Here is a 21,347-nt window from a genome sequence, read left to right as displayed (position 1 = left end):
TTCCCGCGGGACGAACAGCAGCTCTCCGCGCCGCCCAATAAACAAACGAGTGCCCCAGGATCCACACGAGAAACTGTCCCGAACCTAAAAGAAAACAAAAACACGTAAGAGCCGGAAAACAACAGCAGAAATCACAACAAATGAGGGCGAACATAAGACCGAAACCTAGACGACTCCCACCGCCCAATCCTCATAATGACGTCCTGCTGAAGACCCCACCGAGCCGCCTCAGTAGCAGCCCCAATGCGAAAAGAATGGGTACCATAGTCCCGAACAGAAAGGCCGACACCCTCCAAACAGCGACGAAACACCGCCGTAAACTGGTACCTAGACAGAGGGGAACCATCGGCATGAACCAAGAGCGAACCCTCGACGTCAGGGCGGATCCCCAAAAATGCTCGAGCCGCCGAAACAGGACACACAGGGCTACCCGGAATAGCCTGAAGGACGACAAAACGGCCCCTCCCCGACTGGTCCGTCTTGGAACGACCAATCCTAACCCGAACTACACCCTCACCCAACGACAGGTCCGAAAACTGCAGACCACCATGGGTCTTCCGATTGGGACTAACGAGCTCACCCACCCGGAAAGCCCCAAAGAAGGCCAGCGAAAAGGCAAAGCGGAACAAAGAGAATTTGTCCCCCGACCGACAAACGGACTCAGAAACCCTGACCAAGTCAAGCAAATGAACATATGAGATAGGCCGGCGAGAGTCCCGAACCCGAGCCCCACGGCGAAAACCCCGCAACGCCTGACGCACCAAGAAACCCTTGGTAAGATCCTGCTCCCCCGACGCCTTAAAATGAAAGGCTAAAGCCGCCATCCTGCGGTCCAAACCGGAAACAGAAACACCCGAAGTAAACAGATGCCCAATGAACCACAACAAAACCTCACCCTTGGCCTCGGGACCCGCAAGAGAACCCGCCAAACTATAAAATTCCCCCCAGTCAACCCAGACCTTATCATAGAAGTCCCGAGTAGAAGGAACCAGCGCCCTCAACAAGAGCTGTCCAGCTCCGGCTCTCCCAGCCGCCACATCCACGAGGGAAACTGGACGCCCACCTCGTCTGCCTTCGGAGCCAGCCGAAAAAATCGTTCCCACTGCAAACGAGAAAGAGCATCGGCAACACTGTTATCAACCCCCGGAACATGAACAGCCCTGAAACACATGTTAAGCCGCAAACAACGGAGAACCAAGCGGCGCAAAAGCCGAAGCACCGGAATAGAGGAGGAGGTAAGGGAGTTCACTGCCTGAACCACAGAAAGATTATCACACCAAAAACGGACCTGCTGGTTAGCCAACAGGTCCCCCCAGACCTCCACCGCCACCAAAATAGGAAAGAGCTCCAAAAAGGTCAGATTCCTAGTGAGACCGGAGGACACCCAGCCGTCCGGCCAGGACCCCACACACCAATGACCCCGAAAATACGCCCCAAAACCCACAGCCCCGGACGCATCGGTCCAAAGCTCCAAGTCCTTGTTAGCCACCGGGGACCCCAACCACAAAGATTTCCCATTGAAATCCCGCAAAAACGAATCCCACACCCGTAAGTCCTCCTTCAAACAACGAGTCAACCGGACAAAATGATGAGGAGCACGAACACCGGCCGTGGCCAATGACAACCGTCGCGAAAAAACCCTGCCCATAGGAAGGACCCTACAGGCAAAATTAAGCTTGCCCAACAAAGACTGAACCTGGCGAAGAGTAACCTTGGCAAGGACCAAAAAACTCCCCACCAAGAAGCGTAACTCCACAATCTTGGCTTCCGGCAGCCGACACAACATCAGGTCGGAGTCCAACTCAATGCCAAGGAAACTCAAAACAGTACAAGGGCCCTCCGTCTTATCAGGGGCCAGAGGCACCCCAAAATCCCCAGCCACCTGCTGAACAGAACGCAACAAAAGCAAACACTGCGCAGAATCCGGAGGACCCACGCAGAGAAAATCATCCAAGTAGTGAATGATAGAGGGGAGACCCGACACCTCCTTCACCACCCATTCCAAGAATGTGCTGAAAGTCTCAAAATATGCGCAAGAAATCGAGCAACCCATGGGGAGACAGCGGTCAACGTAAATACCACCCTGCCAGGAACATCCCAAAAGGTGAACACAGTCAGGATGAACCGGGAGTAAACGGAAAGCCGACTCAATATCGGTTTTGGCCATCAGCGCCCCTTTGCCAAACGATCGCACCCAATGAACCGCCCTATCAAAGGAGGTATAGGACACAGAACAAATGTCCGGATCAATCCCATCATTAACCGAATGACCCTTCGGAAACGACAAATGGTGGATCAAACGGAACTTCCCAGGTTCCTTCTTTGGAACCACCCCCAAAGGAGATATCCGCAAACCCGGCAAGGGAGAAACTGCAAACGGGCCAGACATACGCCCCAAGCTGACCTCCCTACCCAGCTTATCAGAAACCACCTGCGGATTAGCCAAGGCGGACTTCAAGTTCCGGGAACAAACCACCGCATCCCCATCCCGAAAAGGAATACGGAAACCCTCACGAAAACCGTCGGTCAGCAAAGCAGCAGCAGCCCTATCAGGATACCTAGTCAGCCAGGGAAGCATCATCTCCAGCCGTATGGGCGTCTCCCCTCTTGGAACCCCCAGCGGGCTTACCACCCTTGTGACGCTTGGAACACTTGGACAGCGGATGGGACCCATTGCAACCGGAACACTCGTGCTTGAAGCGGCAGAGTGAGCCCCACTTGCACTGCCCCTCGTTATACTTCCAACAATACCCCTTTTGCATCCCAGCCGACGACCCCGAGGCAGCGGAGGCGCCGGCTGAGCCATGAAAGGGCTGAGAATGAGGACGACCTGGAGCCATAACGCGCAACCACAACGCAATATCCTTATGATCCCACCGAAGCCCAGGCCGACAAGCCATCCGCTGCCGAAATTGCTCGTCATAACGGAGCCAAGACTGCCCCCCAAAAGTACGATACGCCTCCCCAATGCTGTCCAAATAACAAAAGAGACCCGAACAATGTTCAGGAGCCTTCTGACCAATAACGCTCGCCAGGATAGCGTACGCCTGAAGCCAATTCGTAAAAGTACGGGGAATAAGCCGATACCTCCTCTTCTCCTCATCCTCCTTCTTCGTAACTTCCCCCTTAGAGGGCCTATCTAAGTTAAACTTTTCCAAAGGGAGAAGGGAGAAGATCTCCACGTATTCCCCCTTCCAGATCTTCTCCCGAACCTCCTGCTTAAGGTGAGTACCCAAAGGGGCCTCAAAGCACACATAAACTTCGCCCCTAGCAGCATCCCCCAAACGCACCGGATCAACATCAGCGGAAACAGCCGGAGGAGGCGCAGCCACCGCCGTAGAAACCACCGGAGACTCAGCGGAACCAGCAGCCACCGGCGCCGCAGGGACAGCAGGAGTAGCAGAAACCGCCTGCAGGGAGCCACCCGGCGGGGGCCCACCCGGCAGGGCCCCAGGAAATAGAGACAGGCCACCCGGCGCAGAGACCCCGGGCTGATACAACCCCCACGCCCCCACAGGAGAAGCCACAGAAACCTGGCGCCGGCACTTATCCAATAAGTCCCCAAAACCCGCTAACAGCTGCGACAAAACCGGAGCCGAATCCTGAAACCCACCTGGAGCACCCCCAGCAGACCCAGAAGACACCCCAGCACCCCCAACAGCACCCCCAGCAGACTGCAGAGAACAGGGAATAGAAGAAAAAAGGGAAGGGGAAACATGCTCACCTGCGGCCGAAGTGCCGTGCAAGGTAGGCGCAACAGGCGTAGCCTCAGCAACGGGTGCAGGTGAAAAACCCTGTCGCAATAGAGCAGGTGTACCCATAGGATCCAAAGCCTCAGCTCCCAGAACAGAAGTTGAGCGTTCTGCCACTAGATGGCGCTCACAGGACCCTGCGCGCGCCAAGGAGGATGCAGCAAGGAACGGAAGTGCCTGTCTGGAGCTGGAAACCACGCTCCCGGCGACGGCAGACCCCGACGACGACGATGGCGCCGGGGCGCTGGCACCGGGGCGTGACTCGCTCACCTCCGGAAGAAGAACAGCAGCCGGACCTCTCCTCCCGCCGCGACGAACAGCAGGCTCAGCAACAGGCGCAGGAACCACCGCAGCCGCACCGGAACATCCAGGATCACCGTCATCGTCGGAAACGGAGCTCCTGGACCGCTCCAAAGGATCCGGACGAGCAGGTGAGTGGCGCGGCCTCGCCGAACGTCGAGACCGAGAAGGCCTCGGGTTCCTTCTCTTTGCAGGGCCGGGAGGCTCGGGACTGAGACGCACGGGCGGCCTGGAGACACGGAGACGGGCCGAGGAGACACCAGCCGGCGGATCAGCAGCAGCAGCAGGGCCAGCAGCAGGGTCAGCAGCGGCAGCAGGGTCAGCAGCGGCAGCAGCAGGATCACCACGACCAGGAGCCTCAGCCAAGATACCGGAGAGGCGCTCCCGGAGCCACTCATCGCTGGAACCACCAGACAGGGACCGCAGGTCCTGAAGCAAGGCGTCCACGCTGGGAACAGCCATCGCACAAACAGGTAAGCAGAGTATGGAAAGCCTACAACACCTGGGAGTACCAGGTGGACTAAATAGGGAAATGAAAGCTTTCCTGGTCAATAGAAAAAGTGACCTAAACGGGGTGGGCACCCATATATATAGTGGCCCCCACCCCTAAGCCCAGTAAGGTGATGCACACCTATCAATCGCCAGCTCAGGGCCGTCAATCAACCTTGCCCGCCGGCCCCCCTAGCTGACTCAGCAAATTTAGAGACAAACAGGAAAACGGGAGGGGGGAGAGGGCTGCCTGTCGTCCCCTCAGTCATGTGCCCCTCTTGCTCCATGCTCTCGCCTGGGGCTTTCTACAATATTGTTTCCACAGAACAACTGATGTACTGAACATAATGTTCTTTATTTAAACGTAATAAACTGTGTAATTATGTCATCATGGTTTCCTGTTCTCCTACAATGTACTTTAGTTATATCATGCAATTAATATATGCACTGGCATGCAAATCATACAGTACATAAAGAACAATTTCCAATTTAGTTCAGCTGCAATGCTGCCATTTTTTTTATAGGCTATAATTAATATTTCTCATCATGATGCTTATTGCATATTATTTTAAGTGGTCTCTTTTTTTACGGGATTTTCAGAAGGTTACTAGACAACTAAAAAGACATATTTTTGTTTTAGATTTTGTAGGCAGTGATGTGTAGTTCTTACATTTGCACAAAGCATGGTAATTGTGTGTTGTCATCTGCAGAAGACACATTATTTTTGGTTCAAGGTTTTTGTAAAAAAAAAAAAACTACTGATGCATTGTCCTCGCAGGACATTTAACTGACTATTGTACACTGATAATAGATGCTGACCTGGTACATAGGATCCGTGAAATTGTACTGATAATTTTACATCTTGGGAGGAGACAATAACACTGACTAATGATATGACACAGAATATTTAAATAAATTAATTGCTTTACATGAAAGAATCAGTGACCTTGAAATCGCAACTGTAAATATTAGTTAAAGAATTGGTCCTATTTTAATTTTTAGTTCTTAGTTCATAGGTCAAAATTAACCCCTTTAGTCCTAGGGATTTTTGGTACCTCAAGTCCCGGAGCAATTTTGCCATTTTTTGCGGTATGTCGGTTCAGCGAGTATTCCCCTTTCCTGCGAATAGTGTACCCATGTAAACTATATATTGTTTTTTTCAAAGAGAGAGAGGGCTTTCTTTTGATACCATAGTAAGATAATTAGCTGAAAATGTAGGATGAGAAATTTTGTAAAAACTAGCGAAAACTAATTTGTTATATATTTTCCCCTCTGAATCCTCACAAAATGAGGTAAAGTGATGAAAATCCCCTCCAAGCTTATCAATTCAGGTGTCCTGATTTCAGAAATACCTAATTCATATAGAATTTTCATACTTCCCCAGCACTTATAGGGAACATACTATAAGGTGTATATTATTCTTTACAAAGTCATAGAATTTTTACATTAGGTATGATGGGATTGCAACTCTAATTTTAAACAAATAAACCAAAAATACCCACAAAAGTATATATTTCTGTAAAGCAGACAACACAGACTATCTTGTCAGGGGTATTTGGGCACTCTTCATTTGGCCACCAATCACTGTCAAAGGTGGCAGCAGAAATTATTTCCTGCGCTTTTTTTTCACCAACAATTAGTATATAATATAACAAGATGACTTACAGAAACAGGTGAGGAGGTAAAAGTGCCGTATTATAGGAGAGGGACTAGGAAAGATATTCTAAAGAAATATTGGAGGAAGGGTGTTAAGGCATAAGTTCGTAGGCGTCCTTAAAAGTGTCTTAAGGGATTTTTTAAAGAACCAAAGGCTGGGAAAAGATAGATAGGCCAGGGAACGGCATTCCAGAGGATAGGGGCAGCCCTTGAGAAGTCTTGTCAGAATGCAAACTAGAAACCAAAGGAGTGGACAGACGAAGATCAATGGCTGAGCGGAGAGACCACTTAGGTGTGTATTTAGAAATGCATGAGGTGATGTAAGCTCTGAAAGTAAGAGCCAGGGTTTTAAAATGAATCCTGAAGTGCACAGGGAGCCAGTTATCGGGGTTCCACACAATATAGACGGAGGCAAAAGGGTACTGGTCAAGATAACAACAAGAAGCCAAAGCGTAAGACTAGCAGGTGGTCATGGATCAAGCCAAGGTCGGGAGCCGCAATGGGTAGTTACACAAGCCGAACTCAGGAAAAAATCTGCGTAGTCCAAAACCAGGCAGGAGTTTAGAACCAGAATGGGAGCCAGGCGGACAGGAATCAAATACAGGAGGAATGCACTTACAGGTCTGAAGCCGCAACCAGGTAACCAGCAACTGAACTAGATAGGTAATTATAGTCACAACCTAAAGGAAGAAGAGGGGTAAGCTTGGATTCAGAAGTTACAAGAGGAAGTAGGTGTTTTCTTACAAAAAGCAGAAAGCCATGAGGAGGACGAAAAACCAATACAAAATGGAGAGGATTTAGTAAAGGGTCTGGCAGCAGCCTTCCTGGTGCATTGTAGAGGGATGAGATGGGTATGAGGGAGACCATCTAAGACAGGGTTACAATGATCGAGGTGAGCGATAATGAGGGCATAGACATAGAGCCTTAGTGGCATCTTGTTTTAGGAAGGGATGGATGCGGGCAATGTTAAAGGCTGCAGTTTTTTGAGACAAAACTGAATGAGGGGAGTGTATGATAGGTCAGAATTATGGATGACACAAAGGCAGAAAGCTTGTAGGGATGGAGAGATGATTGCACTATTGACATTGAAGGAGACTGAAGTGGGAATGTTGGCATTGTAGTTAGAGACAGAGACAAGGCCGTTAGTTTTATGGTCTAAGACAGAGGGAGAGAGGTTGTATTGAAAGTCAAATGATAAGATCAGTTTGCCAACTGAGGTAGTGTAAAGAAAGAACAGAAGGGGTCCTAGAACTGAGCTTTGGAGAGCTGAGAGAGGAATGGGAGAGGAAGTGTTACTGGAGAGGGAGATGCTGAAGGTATGATCAGAAAGGTAGCATTTAAACCAGCAGAAAGGTCATGTTGGATTAGTATAGAGTAGTGGCCCTTGAGTTTAGAAGTGAGTAGGTCATTAGTTGTAACAATCCGATGAGAGACGGGTGCCGTTTGCAGAATGGTGAGCTATCAGGATGAGTAGTTGTAGGAGGAATAGTGGGACAACAGCAGGAAAGTTCAAATAGCATAAACAGGTCACAGTCCAAGGTCAAGGCAGGCAGCAACCAGGCAAAGTCCAAAAAGCAATCCAAAGTCAATCCAAGCGGCGATCAGAGAGTGGTCAGGAACAAAGCAGGAGTCAGGAAACCAGTAAATCAGAATATAACACACTGAGACAGTGATAACGTATGTACCACACAAGGGCTCAGATTAGAGTGAGCAGGGGGTTTAAATTTGGTGCCAAACAGCTGCAGCAAACAATTAGCCATTCAGATAAATAGCGGGAGAGCCCGTCCCCCTAGCGTGACGTACACTGTTGCCGTGTATGGGATTCCCGGCCGCCGTGACAGTGTGCACGTGTGCGCACTTCCAGCACACCGAGGACAGGAGAAGAACCTCTCCAGGACCCCTGCCGCAGACCCCCGGCAGGAGGAGATGGACGCCACGACGACCGAGGACGGCGAAGAGGGTGATTCCGGGCGGAGACCAGCACTGGAGGACCCAACGACGGGCAACATAGAAGATGCCCCCACCCGATGGAGCGGGACACGAGATGGTCGCATGGCAGCAGCGGAGCCCCCCGGACAGACCCGCCGGCGAAAGGTGACATTAGTTATTTTAGGGCAGTCTCAGTAGAATGTCAAGAATGGACACCAGATTGAAGAGGATCGAGTAAGGAGTTTGAGTAAAGAAACTTTGTTGGGTATAGAAAATTCTTTCAAGATGTTGGAAGCAAGAGGACGTGGAGGGATGGCACGGTAGTTTCAAGATTATTGTAGCATGCTTGAAGGAGGATGGGACAGATCCAGTAGAGAGGTTGAAGATAAAAGCTAGTGTAGGGTAAAAGGTAGATGAGAGATACTGTGTAAGGTAAGAAGGGATCAGATCAAGGGGACATGTGGTTGGACAAGAGGAACAAAGAAGAATTGGTTAAATGTAGGGAAAACAAGTTTAGTGAATAGGAGATTGAGGACAGTGCTGTTATTTCACATTTGAGAGTTTTCGTTTTATTATTGCAGTATGTGGCAATAAGGTTAGTGGAAGGGGTAGGTGGGATAGGGCATTTAATGTAGTTGTTTAGGGTTAAGAGACAAAGAGGAGATAAGGTAGATGAAGTAGGTTTCACAATAAACTTGGCTACGCTCCAGCTGCCTCAAACAGCAATAATATGGCATTCCTCCGAGTGCTACAGTGCAATAGGACTCACTTCCACAAAGTTTGGCCTCAGCTGTCAGAAAGCACTCCAGGTTGTCATCTCCCATGGTGCGAAATTGCCATGGCATACATGTACATCATTGGTCCTTTAAGGGGTTAAGCAGAATGGAATTCACACTGAAATTCTTTTTTTTTTTTATTTCTTAAGCTTATTTAGTATTTTCCATTACAAATGTTAAACAATTTCTTTATTTAAAACTGTTGAAAGTTTTTATATAGTTCTCTGAAATATACTGGTGCTTTATAAATATAATAATAATATTAATAATAATAATACTAATAAATTGCTTTGCCAGTTTTTGCATTTTTGTATTAAACAATGCATTTTATGCTGCTATGCATTCCTTAATATTCAACTTACCGAATGGTTCATGTTGCTTCGCATACATTATCGTTCTTGACAGACAGAGCTAAATCCAGAAAGTACCCTCTGGTCTCTTGAGAGAAATTAAATTATCTAATCTTTGAAATAAAGGTAATTTCCTTCTGTCAAGATTATGAATCTTATCTGAATCCATTGCTTTATTGCAGAGCTTACTAATCTATTTTGTATGCTATGTAGCACATCTGATTCATATCAAACAAAGCAATCGCTGCCTTTAGAATTTTACATTCTTGTACCAGACCCCTTTGTTCATGCTCCTTGTTAAGGTGATGGATACTTAGTATAGACTGAAAAAGAAGAAGACTATATAAACAATTTTTTGGAGTACATTTATCAGCTATTGTGAGAATGGGTTAAACATTGTGCAAGCAATTCAGAACAAAAGTTTTAGACGATGTCAATATGTTATAGTTAAACACTACATGTACTTTGCACATGTCTGATAAAATAGAAAGATAGTTAAATAGATATACATGGACAGACAAGCCATGACAGTCTTTATCTGTCATACAGACTATATCAGATACAGTTTATGTAGAAAAAAAAGTGTAAAATTAAAACTATGACTACTGTCTATGGTCCGGGGCAGAGTGAGACCATGCAGGGCCCCAGGCAACAAAAAGTCATGGCCCCCCGTGGTAAAGACATTCTCCTAGCCACACTCTATCATGACCACGCCTCATCTCGGTTAAGCCCTTCCCTTGTGGTTACACCCCCTCATTTCTATTTTTTAGAAATTTGCTGTCATAAAACAAGATAAAGTGTATACAAACTTTAATTTGTGGTTTTTACACATCACACATATATATTTATAATTAACCCCTTCACGACACTATCGGTGGCTTTGCAGCATCCACGGAAGTCTCACAAGTGCGGCTAGCTGTGGATCATAGAAAAGCCCCCCCTCAAAAAAAGGCCAGCTAAAACAGAGCTTAGGAAGTGATCAGCAATCGCTTCCAATGCGTAATCAGGCATAATCCTTTGCGATATTGAGACATTCAGCAACACAAACCCCCTACCCTGATCACCTTGTGATTGCTCTGAAGAGTAAGCCCTACAATTAGGGCTATATCTTCACAAAAATTGTTGCATGGAAAGAGTTCAAATAGTAGCAGTTGAAATACCCTGGGGTGTCTAGTTTTCAAACATATATGCTTTGATGGGGTAAATTATATTGGCTGGCTTCAAAGATGTCCCAAATAGCACATGGGGCAGAATGACCAGATTTGGAAAAAAAAAAAGGTTTTGAAATAGCAAAACGCTACTTGTACTTATTGCCCTATACTCCAGACAAATAGTAAAATCTGTTTAGGTATTTCATTAGTTTTTGCAGATGAGTAAAATATTTTTCAAATAAAAGTGAGAAAAAGTATTTAAAAAAAAAATAAATTCACCATATTTTATATAGTAAATTCCGTGATATGACAAAAATAATGGTATCTAAAAAAAAGTCCTGCTTGTCCTGAAAACAAATATATATATATAATGTGTGTGGGTACACTAAATGAGAAAATTACAGCTAAACAGCATCACTGGAAAAATTTTCAAAATCCTTAAAAATCCTTAGTCCCAAAGTGTACTACAACTAAGAAAACGTCTTGTTATTAAGGGGTTAAATATGTATTAAATAATATCTGAAGCGATTGAAAAGTAATTCTATTAAAATAATAAATAGAGAAATTCAATCTGAAAAATATAAAGGAAACATATTTACTATGACATAATTGCCATCACTATATACTGAGCCAGACATTGATGGTGGTACAGCATTACTGCCATCACTATATACTGTGCCACACAAACCTCAACGCTCCTCTTCACCGGAGTACCCATTTCTAGCAGGTACTTGGCAATGTACACTGCCAGCTGCTGAAAACACCTCCACTGTATCACCACTCTGCCTACATTTAAACGCATGCATGCTATCCCAGTTACCTTTATTGCATCCCTCAGTGTGATGTCACGAAAGGGGTGTGGCTTAAAGGGGGCGAGACTTAAACAGGGCAGCGGATTTAAAAGTCAGCATTGAGCCTTTGCTCATTGCTCAGTTCTTCTAATGCCTTTAGAGCTGCTTTGCTGTGCTGTTCGGTGCTGTGCTGTTCATCCTAGTATTCCCTGCAGTTGTCCATTCTGTTGCTGACTCCGGATTGTCTGACCTTTGTGCTGCTTCTCTGGTATCCTGACCCTGGTTTTGGACTTTGACTTGCTGCTTTCTGGTATCCTGATTTTGGCTCTTCTATTCGCTGACCCGTCTTCCGTAACCCTGACCTCAGCCTCCATTCTGATCACTCTCTATCCTGCATTTAGACCAGTGGCTTGTTCTCCCTAGTGTTCCCTGCTGTTGTCCCTTCTGTTGCTGACTCCAGATTGTGTGACCTTCCTGCAGCTTCTCTGGTATGCTAACCCGGGTTTTGGACTTCGACTTTGATGTTTTGTGGTATCCTGACCCTGGCATTGGACTTTGACTTGCTGCTTTCTGGTATCCTGATTTTGGCTCCTCTATTCGCTGACCCATCTTCCGTAACCCTTACCTCAGCCTCCATTCTGACCACCCTCTATCCTGCATTTAGACCAGTGGCTCTTAGTTGTTCCGGTTACCTGCACATCCAGACCAAGGCTGTAGTAACTATCCTAACACAGTGGTACAGCATAACTGTTATCACTATACACTGAGCCAGACATTGATAGTGGCACAGCATAACTGCAATCACCATATACTGAGCAACACATTTATGGTGGTACAGCATAAAGCCATTACTATATACAGTGCCAGAGATTGACGGTGGTACAGCATAACTGCCATCAGAATATACTGAGCCAGACATTGATGGGGGTACAGCAAAACTGCCATCACTATATACTAACCCAGACATTGAGTGGAATATCATGCGGCATGGAAGTGGAAATATAGTAGTGAGAAAGGTGTCAAGTGCGAGAGGGTTGGTAATTGCTGAGATTCATGGTGAACTTTATCTTTCCACCAGGAGATAGTCCACTACTGCAAAGATCTCCCCAAAGAAGATTCTGCTTCCCACATACAATAGTGCAGGAGGGATGAAAAAGGAGCAGCACCCTGAATAAGGGCCCAGGCCTTGATTTCCATTGTTGCACAGGATGAGTTTCCTCGCCTAGAGCACCTAAAGGTGGTAAGAGCGCAGGCAAAGCATTGTCGTGATGTTTAAGAGCAATGCCTACTCACAAGCATGTGCATTCATAAACCAGGTAAGGGAGTGTTTTTTTCTTCTCCCTCTAGATACTTTCATGGATAGCCATGAAAACACCATCAGGTTAGCAGAGGCCAAACAAAGAGATGCAAATAGTTTGGCGGGAGGTTGGGAGGGGGCTGTTGGGGGCAGATCCTAAGTTGAAAGAATACAATACTCATGCAGGGAATACAAGGCATGAGAGGACTTTCTTACCTGGGGCTGGGTTTATGTGACCATAAAAGAAATTGTCTAAGAGGTTTCCACAGTTTAAGCCGGATGTGATGCCCCTCCATTAAAAATTTGCTAACCAAGCTCCTGTTGAATGTGGCCAAGTCCCTTATTGTGTGTAGGGCAAATGCAGCCCCTTCCCACAGGGAATGGATTGATAAGATGGAGGAGACTAGGGCTTGTTAAGATCTCAGTGGATTGAATGACATCCTATACTGCCACATTGTATGCTAGGTTTGAGTCCACTGCCTCAAAAAGATTCAGGGAGCAGATCTGAGTAGGGGAGGTATCCTCCCTGTTCCCGTACCCCTTGTCCTTTCTTCTCTTCCCCTCATATGTTTTTTCTCTCTTCTCTCTATCCTCTTTGTACTTCCTTTTCTGGGGGTTTGCCTATGTTGCTTTCTTTCTGGTTGATGGAGTGCTTCCCCTGCTTGGAGTTGACATGCTCAAGAGACTATTAGAGTCTCCACAGGACTATACTTGTGTAAAAAGTTACTGCTTGAGGTATTTCCTCTCCACTAGACACCTGAGAAAAGGCAGTGGGGACCATGACCCTAATATATGGGAACATCAAGGCTATCTTTTCCCAGATCTGCATGATCGGCACAACAATAGATGGTAGACAATGAGAGGTGAGGGTGGTCCCTGAGATTCACCAAGCCGATAGCCATGAAAGAGTGAGGGAGGTCATTGATATTTGAGCTGTGTTTTGTTGTTCTTGAAATAACTGGATGTCAAGACCGTGAACTAAACATGTCTTTGTTGGGTATGTGCACTCCGGCTCTGTTGACTTTCTTGATAAAATCAATAAACATTGGAGTTACAAAGAATGTAAATGCTACTTTGCCTTGCCATTCTAGAAATCCTGGTAGCCATATGCAGAATTACAAATAAAACAGAAAAGGCTTCAGGTAATCACCTAAATCTTAAGATGAGAGTAGCCCTGTGAGCAATTGTTTCACTTACTCCCAGTGCAAGTCTTCTCCTGCTAAAAGTTTTAATAGTAAAATTATTCATTTTATGTTTAAAAAAATAAAATTAAATTGTAATATTTTGTATTTTCACCCTACATTTAAGGATTACTTTCTTAATCTCTTCATCTCTGTTCTGTATTCAAAGCCAAAACAATTTCAGTGGTGTCCCTCCGTACAGGACTCTTTATTCAGTTCAGCTCTGTGCAGCCATCAGCTAAACTCTGGCTTTGTTGTGTATTAGCCATTGTTGAATGTGTGATAAAGTTAGTCTGGTGCCGATGTTGTCTGCATAATCCCATACCATTATATTATTTATTAATTATGTTAACACTTTCCTGTTTCCCATGTATTTCATTTTCTCTTCCGTGGTAAAGTGACTATATAAACTATGAGCAGGGCCGGCCCTGCCATGGAGCAGAGTGGGGCAATTGCCTCAGGCGGCACTCCCAATAAAGTGTTCCCTTGCATTCTGACTAGTGTGTTGTGTTGTGTCTTGTTGTACGGTTCCTTGGGAGAACATTTTTCCCCCATAGGAGCGCCTTTACATAAGTTGTAGCCGTCTTTCGCTAGATAGGTCAAAATTATGGCCAGGGACATCTTACTAGACCCCCTGGTTTTTGTTACAACAAGCACGCACATATTTATTTTAAAAAAAAAATACTATTTAACGTGCAAAATATAAGACAAATGAGTTTATGCTCCCAATGAGGGACTTTCCTTTGAGGGACTTTAGGCTATAAAAAAAATCCTAATTAAAGATGCCTATGTTCTGAGTAATACACTGTCTGACAAACCAGTGTTTGCTTATAAATGAGTATAATATATATTGTGCCCCAAGTTATTTAAACAAGAGTAATGAATTTTATAATTATGCAAATAAATGCAACGGGTGTATAGCCTGTACAGTTATTATTCATGTAGATAATATTAAGATTAAAAGAATTTTAAGGTTTGTAAATAAATAGTAATCATTGTCATGGTTGATAGGTGGTTATTTGAGTTTGATATGAAAGACGTAAATCAAGAACATAAAACATAAATAACACGACACATCTTCTTAAAATTTGCAATCATAATAATGTATTAACTTCTATGTCAAATCGTAGTATATTTCACATTTCAGGACTAACTGCACTGAGACATGAGCTTCTTTTTATTGTACTACACCCAAAAAAGGATCCCAGCAGGCTCTAATGATGAATGATCATTAGGAACAAGTGAGTGATAATATCCTGCTGCTTGGTTCCTTCATGGCTTCTGACGTGCCGAGTCTCTTGATACTTAGAGAGCGAAGCATATCCATCACTAGTCATAGGATGTCTTATGAAACTAGCATTAGATGGGATTGTGCCAAGCTTTCAATGTCAAGTACTTGCAGACCACATATCTATTCCTGCCTCGGTCTTCCCTTGGAAGCTGCACCATTCCTGGTTACTAGAATGGATGAAACAAATGTTTTTTTTAATCTACTGTCAACTTCTATTACATTACATTACATTTATTTATAAACACATACAATTACAAACTGGTGCAAAGGAGAAGAGGGCCCTGCTCTTGCGAGCTTACAATCTAGTCGGTGGTTGAGGGGAGTGAGATAATAGGAGAGGACTGCTTGGATGGGGATGAGTTGCGAGTTGAGATGAAGCTGTTTGTTCAGATGACTTTTATTATGATGATGACTGGGAGCACTGTAAAGGAATGTGGGTTTTCAGAGAGGTTTTGAAAGTCGCATACAAGGCAGAAAGTCTGACGGAACGGGGAAGGGAATTCCACAGGAGGGGAGCGGCATGGGTGAAATCCTGAAGACAGGAGTGGGAAGAGGTAACAACAGTAGAAAACAGCCACGGGTCGTGAGAGGAGCGAAGAGGTCGGGTAGGGGTGTATTTCGATAGGAGGATAGAGATGTAAGGTGGCACCGAGTTGTTGAGGGTTCTATAGGTCAGGGCCAGAAGTTTAATTTGATTCCGAAGGGTAGGGGGAGCCAATGAAGTGATTGGCATAGTGGAGCAGCGGATGAGGAAAGGCGGCAGAGAAAACTTTAATCTAGCTGCACTGTTGAGGATGGATTGAAGCAGTGAAAGGCGGGAGAGGGGTCAGTAGGGAGTTGCAATAATCCAGGAGGGATATCACAAGGGAGTGGATTAGTAACTTGGTGGTGTCTTGTGTGAGGAAAGGGCGGATTGGGAGATGTTTTTCAGGTGGAGGCGTCAGGATTTGGTGAGGGACTGGATGTGAGGAATGAAGGACAGAGCAGAGTCAAGGGTGACACCAAGGCAGCAAACCTGGTCTGTTGGTTGGATAGTGGAGTTGTCAACAGTAATAGAGATATCAGGAAAAGTGGACAGAGCAGATGGCTGGATTACCACGAGTTCGGTCTTAGAGATCTTTCTGTTGAATGCTGTGGACGGAAACCATATTGTACAGGGTCAAGTAGAGAGTTTGACGAGAGAAAGTTTGTTAGTTGATTGTAGGTTAATCATTCCAGCAGTTGTCTCTAGGTAAATAAGGACATATAATAAACATTCTTAATGCTTGTCATTTTTAATTGCTGAGGTTTGTAGTGGATTTGCATTTGGATATCTGGGACTGTATGTGTAGGGTTATTGTCATGTGTGCATCATACATATACATATTATGTATCTACATTATATGCGCAGTATTCAGCTATTATAAAGAAATGGGTACCATTTTTATCTGCCATTTCTTTATAATAGCTGAATTATATGTTTAAACATAGAAATGATTATCAGTAATTTATCTAGCACTTTCACAACTAAATTGGAATTTTTGACCATAACTATTTCCCTTTTTTACATATACATAACATGCGATAACAGGGATTACTGCCAGGAGCTACAAAGAATCAAGAGGAATTACGCAAGCAGATTTGTGCAAATTAATTCTATATGTCTGATTTCTTGACAACTGTTAAACAGAAACACATAATACAGCATGGGCAAATTTTATAGAGGAGTGAAAATAAAAGTCCCATTAGTTTTAGATTTCAGTTAAAACAACCTGATTCTGTCCCTACAGAAACGTACATATGTCACTGCGCATTAGTGTATTTAAGTGCAGCTATATTATGTAATAGATAAGTGCAAGGTTCAATATGGCCGTAAAAAATAAGGCATCTGTATGTTCACAATAAACTTGATAAATAATAAATAATTTGGTAGCAGATAAGTGCAGAACGTCATAAGAAAGAGCGTCATCAGCGACCTTTGTTGGTGACAAGGCTTGGGACCTTTATGGAGTTTGGGAGCCCCCATACACCTTAGGGGTTTTTGTTGTGGACCTAATAGAATTCATGTTGGTAATCATTTACTTTCATATGACAAAACTTCTGGTGAAGAGGACTGATAAAAACATAAGAAATATTTTTTTCTCTTACACAGTTAACCATAATGAACAAAACTGTAGTGAATTTACCAGGTTATTGTATACATTTTTGCCATCCCAAATCTATACAGAAAGAAAAATCTACTTGACTTGGTCGCGCAAATTTTGTGACCGTGTTCGTCTTTGGGGGGGAGATCTTTGTATTAGATTTGTATTATTACAGATATCAATTGAAATAAAACTATGGCTGAATCCATTACTGAAAAAAACAAACACTTCAAACTCTTGTGTTGTAACGTATTTTTCTGTTTTCCCAAGTTATTCAAATGTATTTATTTTTTCTAACACTTACATCAGATCTGACACCAAAGGCTTTGAATATTTCAGCACATTCCACCCTAATTGCCCCAATTATACAGTAATAAATATGTATATCTAAATATCCCTTAGAATCAACAGAAATGAAGGCAGGTGGTTTGTGTATCACACATCCCCACCTTAACATTAATCAAATAATATTTATTTATACATTACTTGTGATCAATCAATGTAGACGAACACGTGTTTCTTTTTTTCCAAAAAAACAGTGAACAAATGTGTGAGCACAAAACATTTGGTGTTTTAAGTATAGTTAAAATATAAGTAGTATAACAGATCAGGGGTTAAAGGACATGCCAGTCATTACATGCATATGATAGCTGCATAGTCCCAGTACATTTTCATGGCTGTGCCCCTTGCAGACTACCCACATATTATTTCCCCACCCTAGCTAAATACTGTGCAGGAATACGATGTTCAGTCAAATTTCCGGTCAGCTCTAGCACTGGCTCGGTTAACACAGCAGGCAAGGGACTATTTTGGCCCCTAGTGTCATAACACAGAAAGCAGTCCCATTGAGGTCAATTGGAATGTTTCACTCAATCTTCATACCTGCACTTCATAGCTGTTTCCATAAGAAGAATATGCTACTGCCAAGTGCTCCATGATTCAGAATGAGTTCATTAAAATTTGTGAATGAATGAATGAATGAATATGTGTGTGAAAGCACTGATGTGTAAGGAGGCTGGCACAGGGAGACTGTTTGAGGCACGGATGGCACATGAGGGGTGTTTTGGGGCAAAGATGCCACAGGAAGACTGGGGCAAAGATGGCAAGTCCTATGATTGCAGCTTGGCAGCTCCTGTGGATGCAATCTGGGTGCGAGTGCTGACATGATACTAAGGGGGGCTTGCTGGGGCATCACCTAGATCAATACTAAATGGAGGACTGTCTGGTGGGATAAATATACAATGTGGGGCTAATTTATAAGTTGCTAATTGTATATGCCCCTCGAATTATGTTACAAATATCCAAATAACCCTTGGCAAAAACAGGTTCCCCACCCCTGTTCTAGAGGTATGCTGTTCCACATATGCACTGCTCCCACAGTAAGGTAAGTCTTCCTTACATAAGGTTAAACATTATTACATTAAATAAAAATAAATTCTCACAAGGAGCATAATATATGTAAATGACAATTAATCATTTCAGTATCTGTAAGGAGAATTGTGCATTAATTTACCTCTACAGACAAGCAAGGACAGAGACAAAGAGAGAGTTGTGTTTTTGGCCCCTGAATATTGTTTTGAATTAAAAAAGTCCCCAAAACTAAATGACAAAAAACAAAATTTGTTCCCCATTTTGATTTGAGCATTAGACTTGTGCACAAGGTCAAAATGATTTTGGATCTCGTGCACAAGTCTAATGCTTTTCTACTCTAACATTTAGTGGCTACCTATATCTCGGAAGTGGCAGTACACTGAAGAACCAAATTTGCTGCATGAGCAGCAGAAAAAGTAGACCTGCAGCACTTTTGGCAACCGGGTCTCCAGGCATTTATGCAGTGTGCCAGATAGCCAGTTCAGTCCTGGTTAGTGGCCAAAATATTAAATCAAGCTGTATATGAGTGAGATGATATATTGAGTAGAAAAAGCCTTATTTAGTCCACCCAGTGTTAAAACTAATCTTATATTATAATTTACAGAACTGTACATGCTTCCATGTAATTGTAAATGTGACGGTAAAGTGTTTGTACAAGTGATGCAACGCCCACACAAGATACTCAATAATAACATCTATTTCTAATGTATACATACAATAAATAAGATAACAACCAAGATTATGGAACCTTTAAAAAACATATTATTGATGTTTCAACATTCATTTAGTAGAAAAGCTGTAGATGCACCACAGTCAAGAAGTGTTTTTTATAGTGATTTTGAGTGGTCTTAAATGTAATCAAGTTCTTCTTCCTTCTTTTTTATCCCACTGTAATTCATGAAAATTAGCCACTCACTCGCTCCTTTGTGGTAGGGGCAAATGGGTAGGAATGGAGAGTACATATATATATCAAAAGGTGTGCCCAAAAATCAATGTTTAAGGTAGGCCTAGAAGAGGGCACTTCATGAGTGAAGAAAGAAGAAGAAAGAGACAAAGATAAAGGAAATGTATTTGAAGGGTAGAACCAAGGGAGGTCCCTCCCACAACTACAGGCCAATTCAATTAGCCTTACAATTTGTGGTAGGGGCACATGGGTAGCAATAGAAAGATCGACGATATATGGATATTGAAAGCCTGAGAAGTTCCTAGAAGAGGGCAAAAGAAGAAACAAGGTTAGCCAAAACATAACGATTCTTGACAGTACTTCAAATAGTAAAAACATTATCATTAGCTTACAAGGCAAAAAAATAATAATGTCTGCTGGATTTCAGTTCAGAATATGCTAGTAGGTTCAGGGCTATCCTGGACAATAATACTTGTGACATGGGTCTGTTAGATAAAAATGACATTGATGACTTTATGATAACTGCAATTAACAAAAATGGTTTTATGTGAAAGGGCAAAAAAGAGGGCAGTACTTTGGCTTATCTGCCAAAATAAAAACAAGCAATCCAGGCCTGGTATCTGAACACCGGGGGGTATTGATTGGGAGAATGAAATATAAGTACTTGGACCAATTGACTAGTTATGTGAGGAACCAAACTTAGTGATTTTGATGCATTATTCCACAAGTGTGGTCTTATGAAACCTTAAAACTAAGAACATATACGGCAATGATAACTATATTAAACAAATTGAGATACCCCTGAAACAGGTTCTGCGATAGAGCCGGAGTGTGATGTAGGGGACCACCAAGGAATAGTTTAAAGAGGCAAACACCACTAATTTGTGGGACATACCCTCCGAGGAGGGGAATCTCATCATTGGTGGGGGGGTGTATGTGGTAACAAATGAAGGCAAAATCTATAAGATGATATAATGGACTCTCCAACAGAGTCAAATTAGCCCCAGTTGAATGACACAATGTGAAACACACAGGACACAGCTTACCATGCACTGGATGCAGCATAATGCTGCTAACACACCCTAGAACCAAAATAAACACAGATAGAACACATTGTAACATACCACAAAACACACATGACGTAGGGTTACACAGCTAAACACATACAAAACATAATGTAATGTATACAGGAACATTGTGTAACATGCACAGTGCACCATGTAACATGCACAGAATGGTGCACACAGTGACATAGGCAAAATACTGCATAACACGAAAAAGTACCAACTACCCCAGATACAAGTTTCAACCTTCATGGGCTTCAGCAGTGGGGTCTGGTTGCCATCCTTCTAAGCACAAGAGAACAAGGATGTTCCCATCTAGAAGCCATAATAAATAAATATGATAAAATGTAAACAGTCCCAAAATGGCTGAAGGCAAAAAGTTATATTTCTAAGTGTTCACTTAGACAAATAAAATAGTCACTTTCTAAACAAAACACACAAGGCATGATAGATTTCAATAAATTAATTTAGTTATGATAAAAACTGCCAACAATGATTCTCCTCAAACAGTTTAGTGATTCCTATCCATACTTTTATCAAGCAAAAGCATTTTAAACCAACACACATTTTAAGCAATGTATTATTTATAATAATTGTCTTGTTATTTTACATGATGAATATATTATGAAGACTGCATTTTAAATGTGTATACTGTGGATTCATTTAGTTTGTGATTAATAAAATTCAATAAGTTTTAACAATATGCTATTTTTTTCACAAAATCCAAAACAAACACACATTTCCAATCCTGTCACATCACAGGAGTAGAGGATAATAGTAAAGCAGAAATTATTCATGAAATTTCTTCAGATAATGCTAACATAATAAAATGAGCCTATAAAAAAAAGTGTTTTTGCGTTACAAAATGAATATATAGTCTATGTTATATAACTTATATACCTAATTGACTAGGTCAGAATGC

Source organism: Spea bombifrons, chromosome 2 (assembly GCF_027358695.1).
Source record: "Spea bombifrons isolate aSpeBom1 chromosome 2, aSpeBom1.2.pri, whole genome shotgun sequence".
Classification (NCBI taxonomy): domain Eukaryota; kingdom Metazoa; phylum Chordata; class Amphibia; order Anura; family Pelobatidae; genus Spea; species Spea bombifrons.
Note: the sequence above shows the minus strand (reverse complement) of the source record.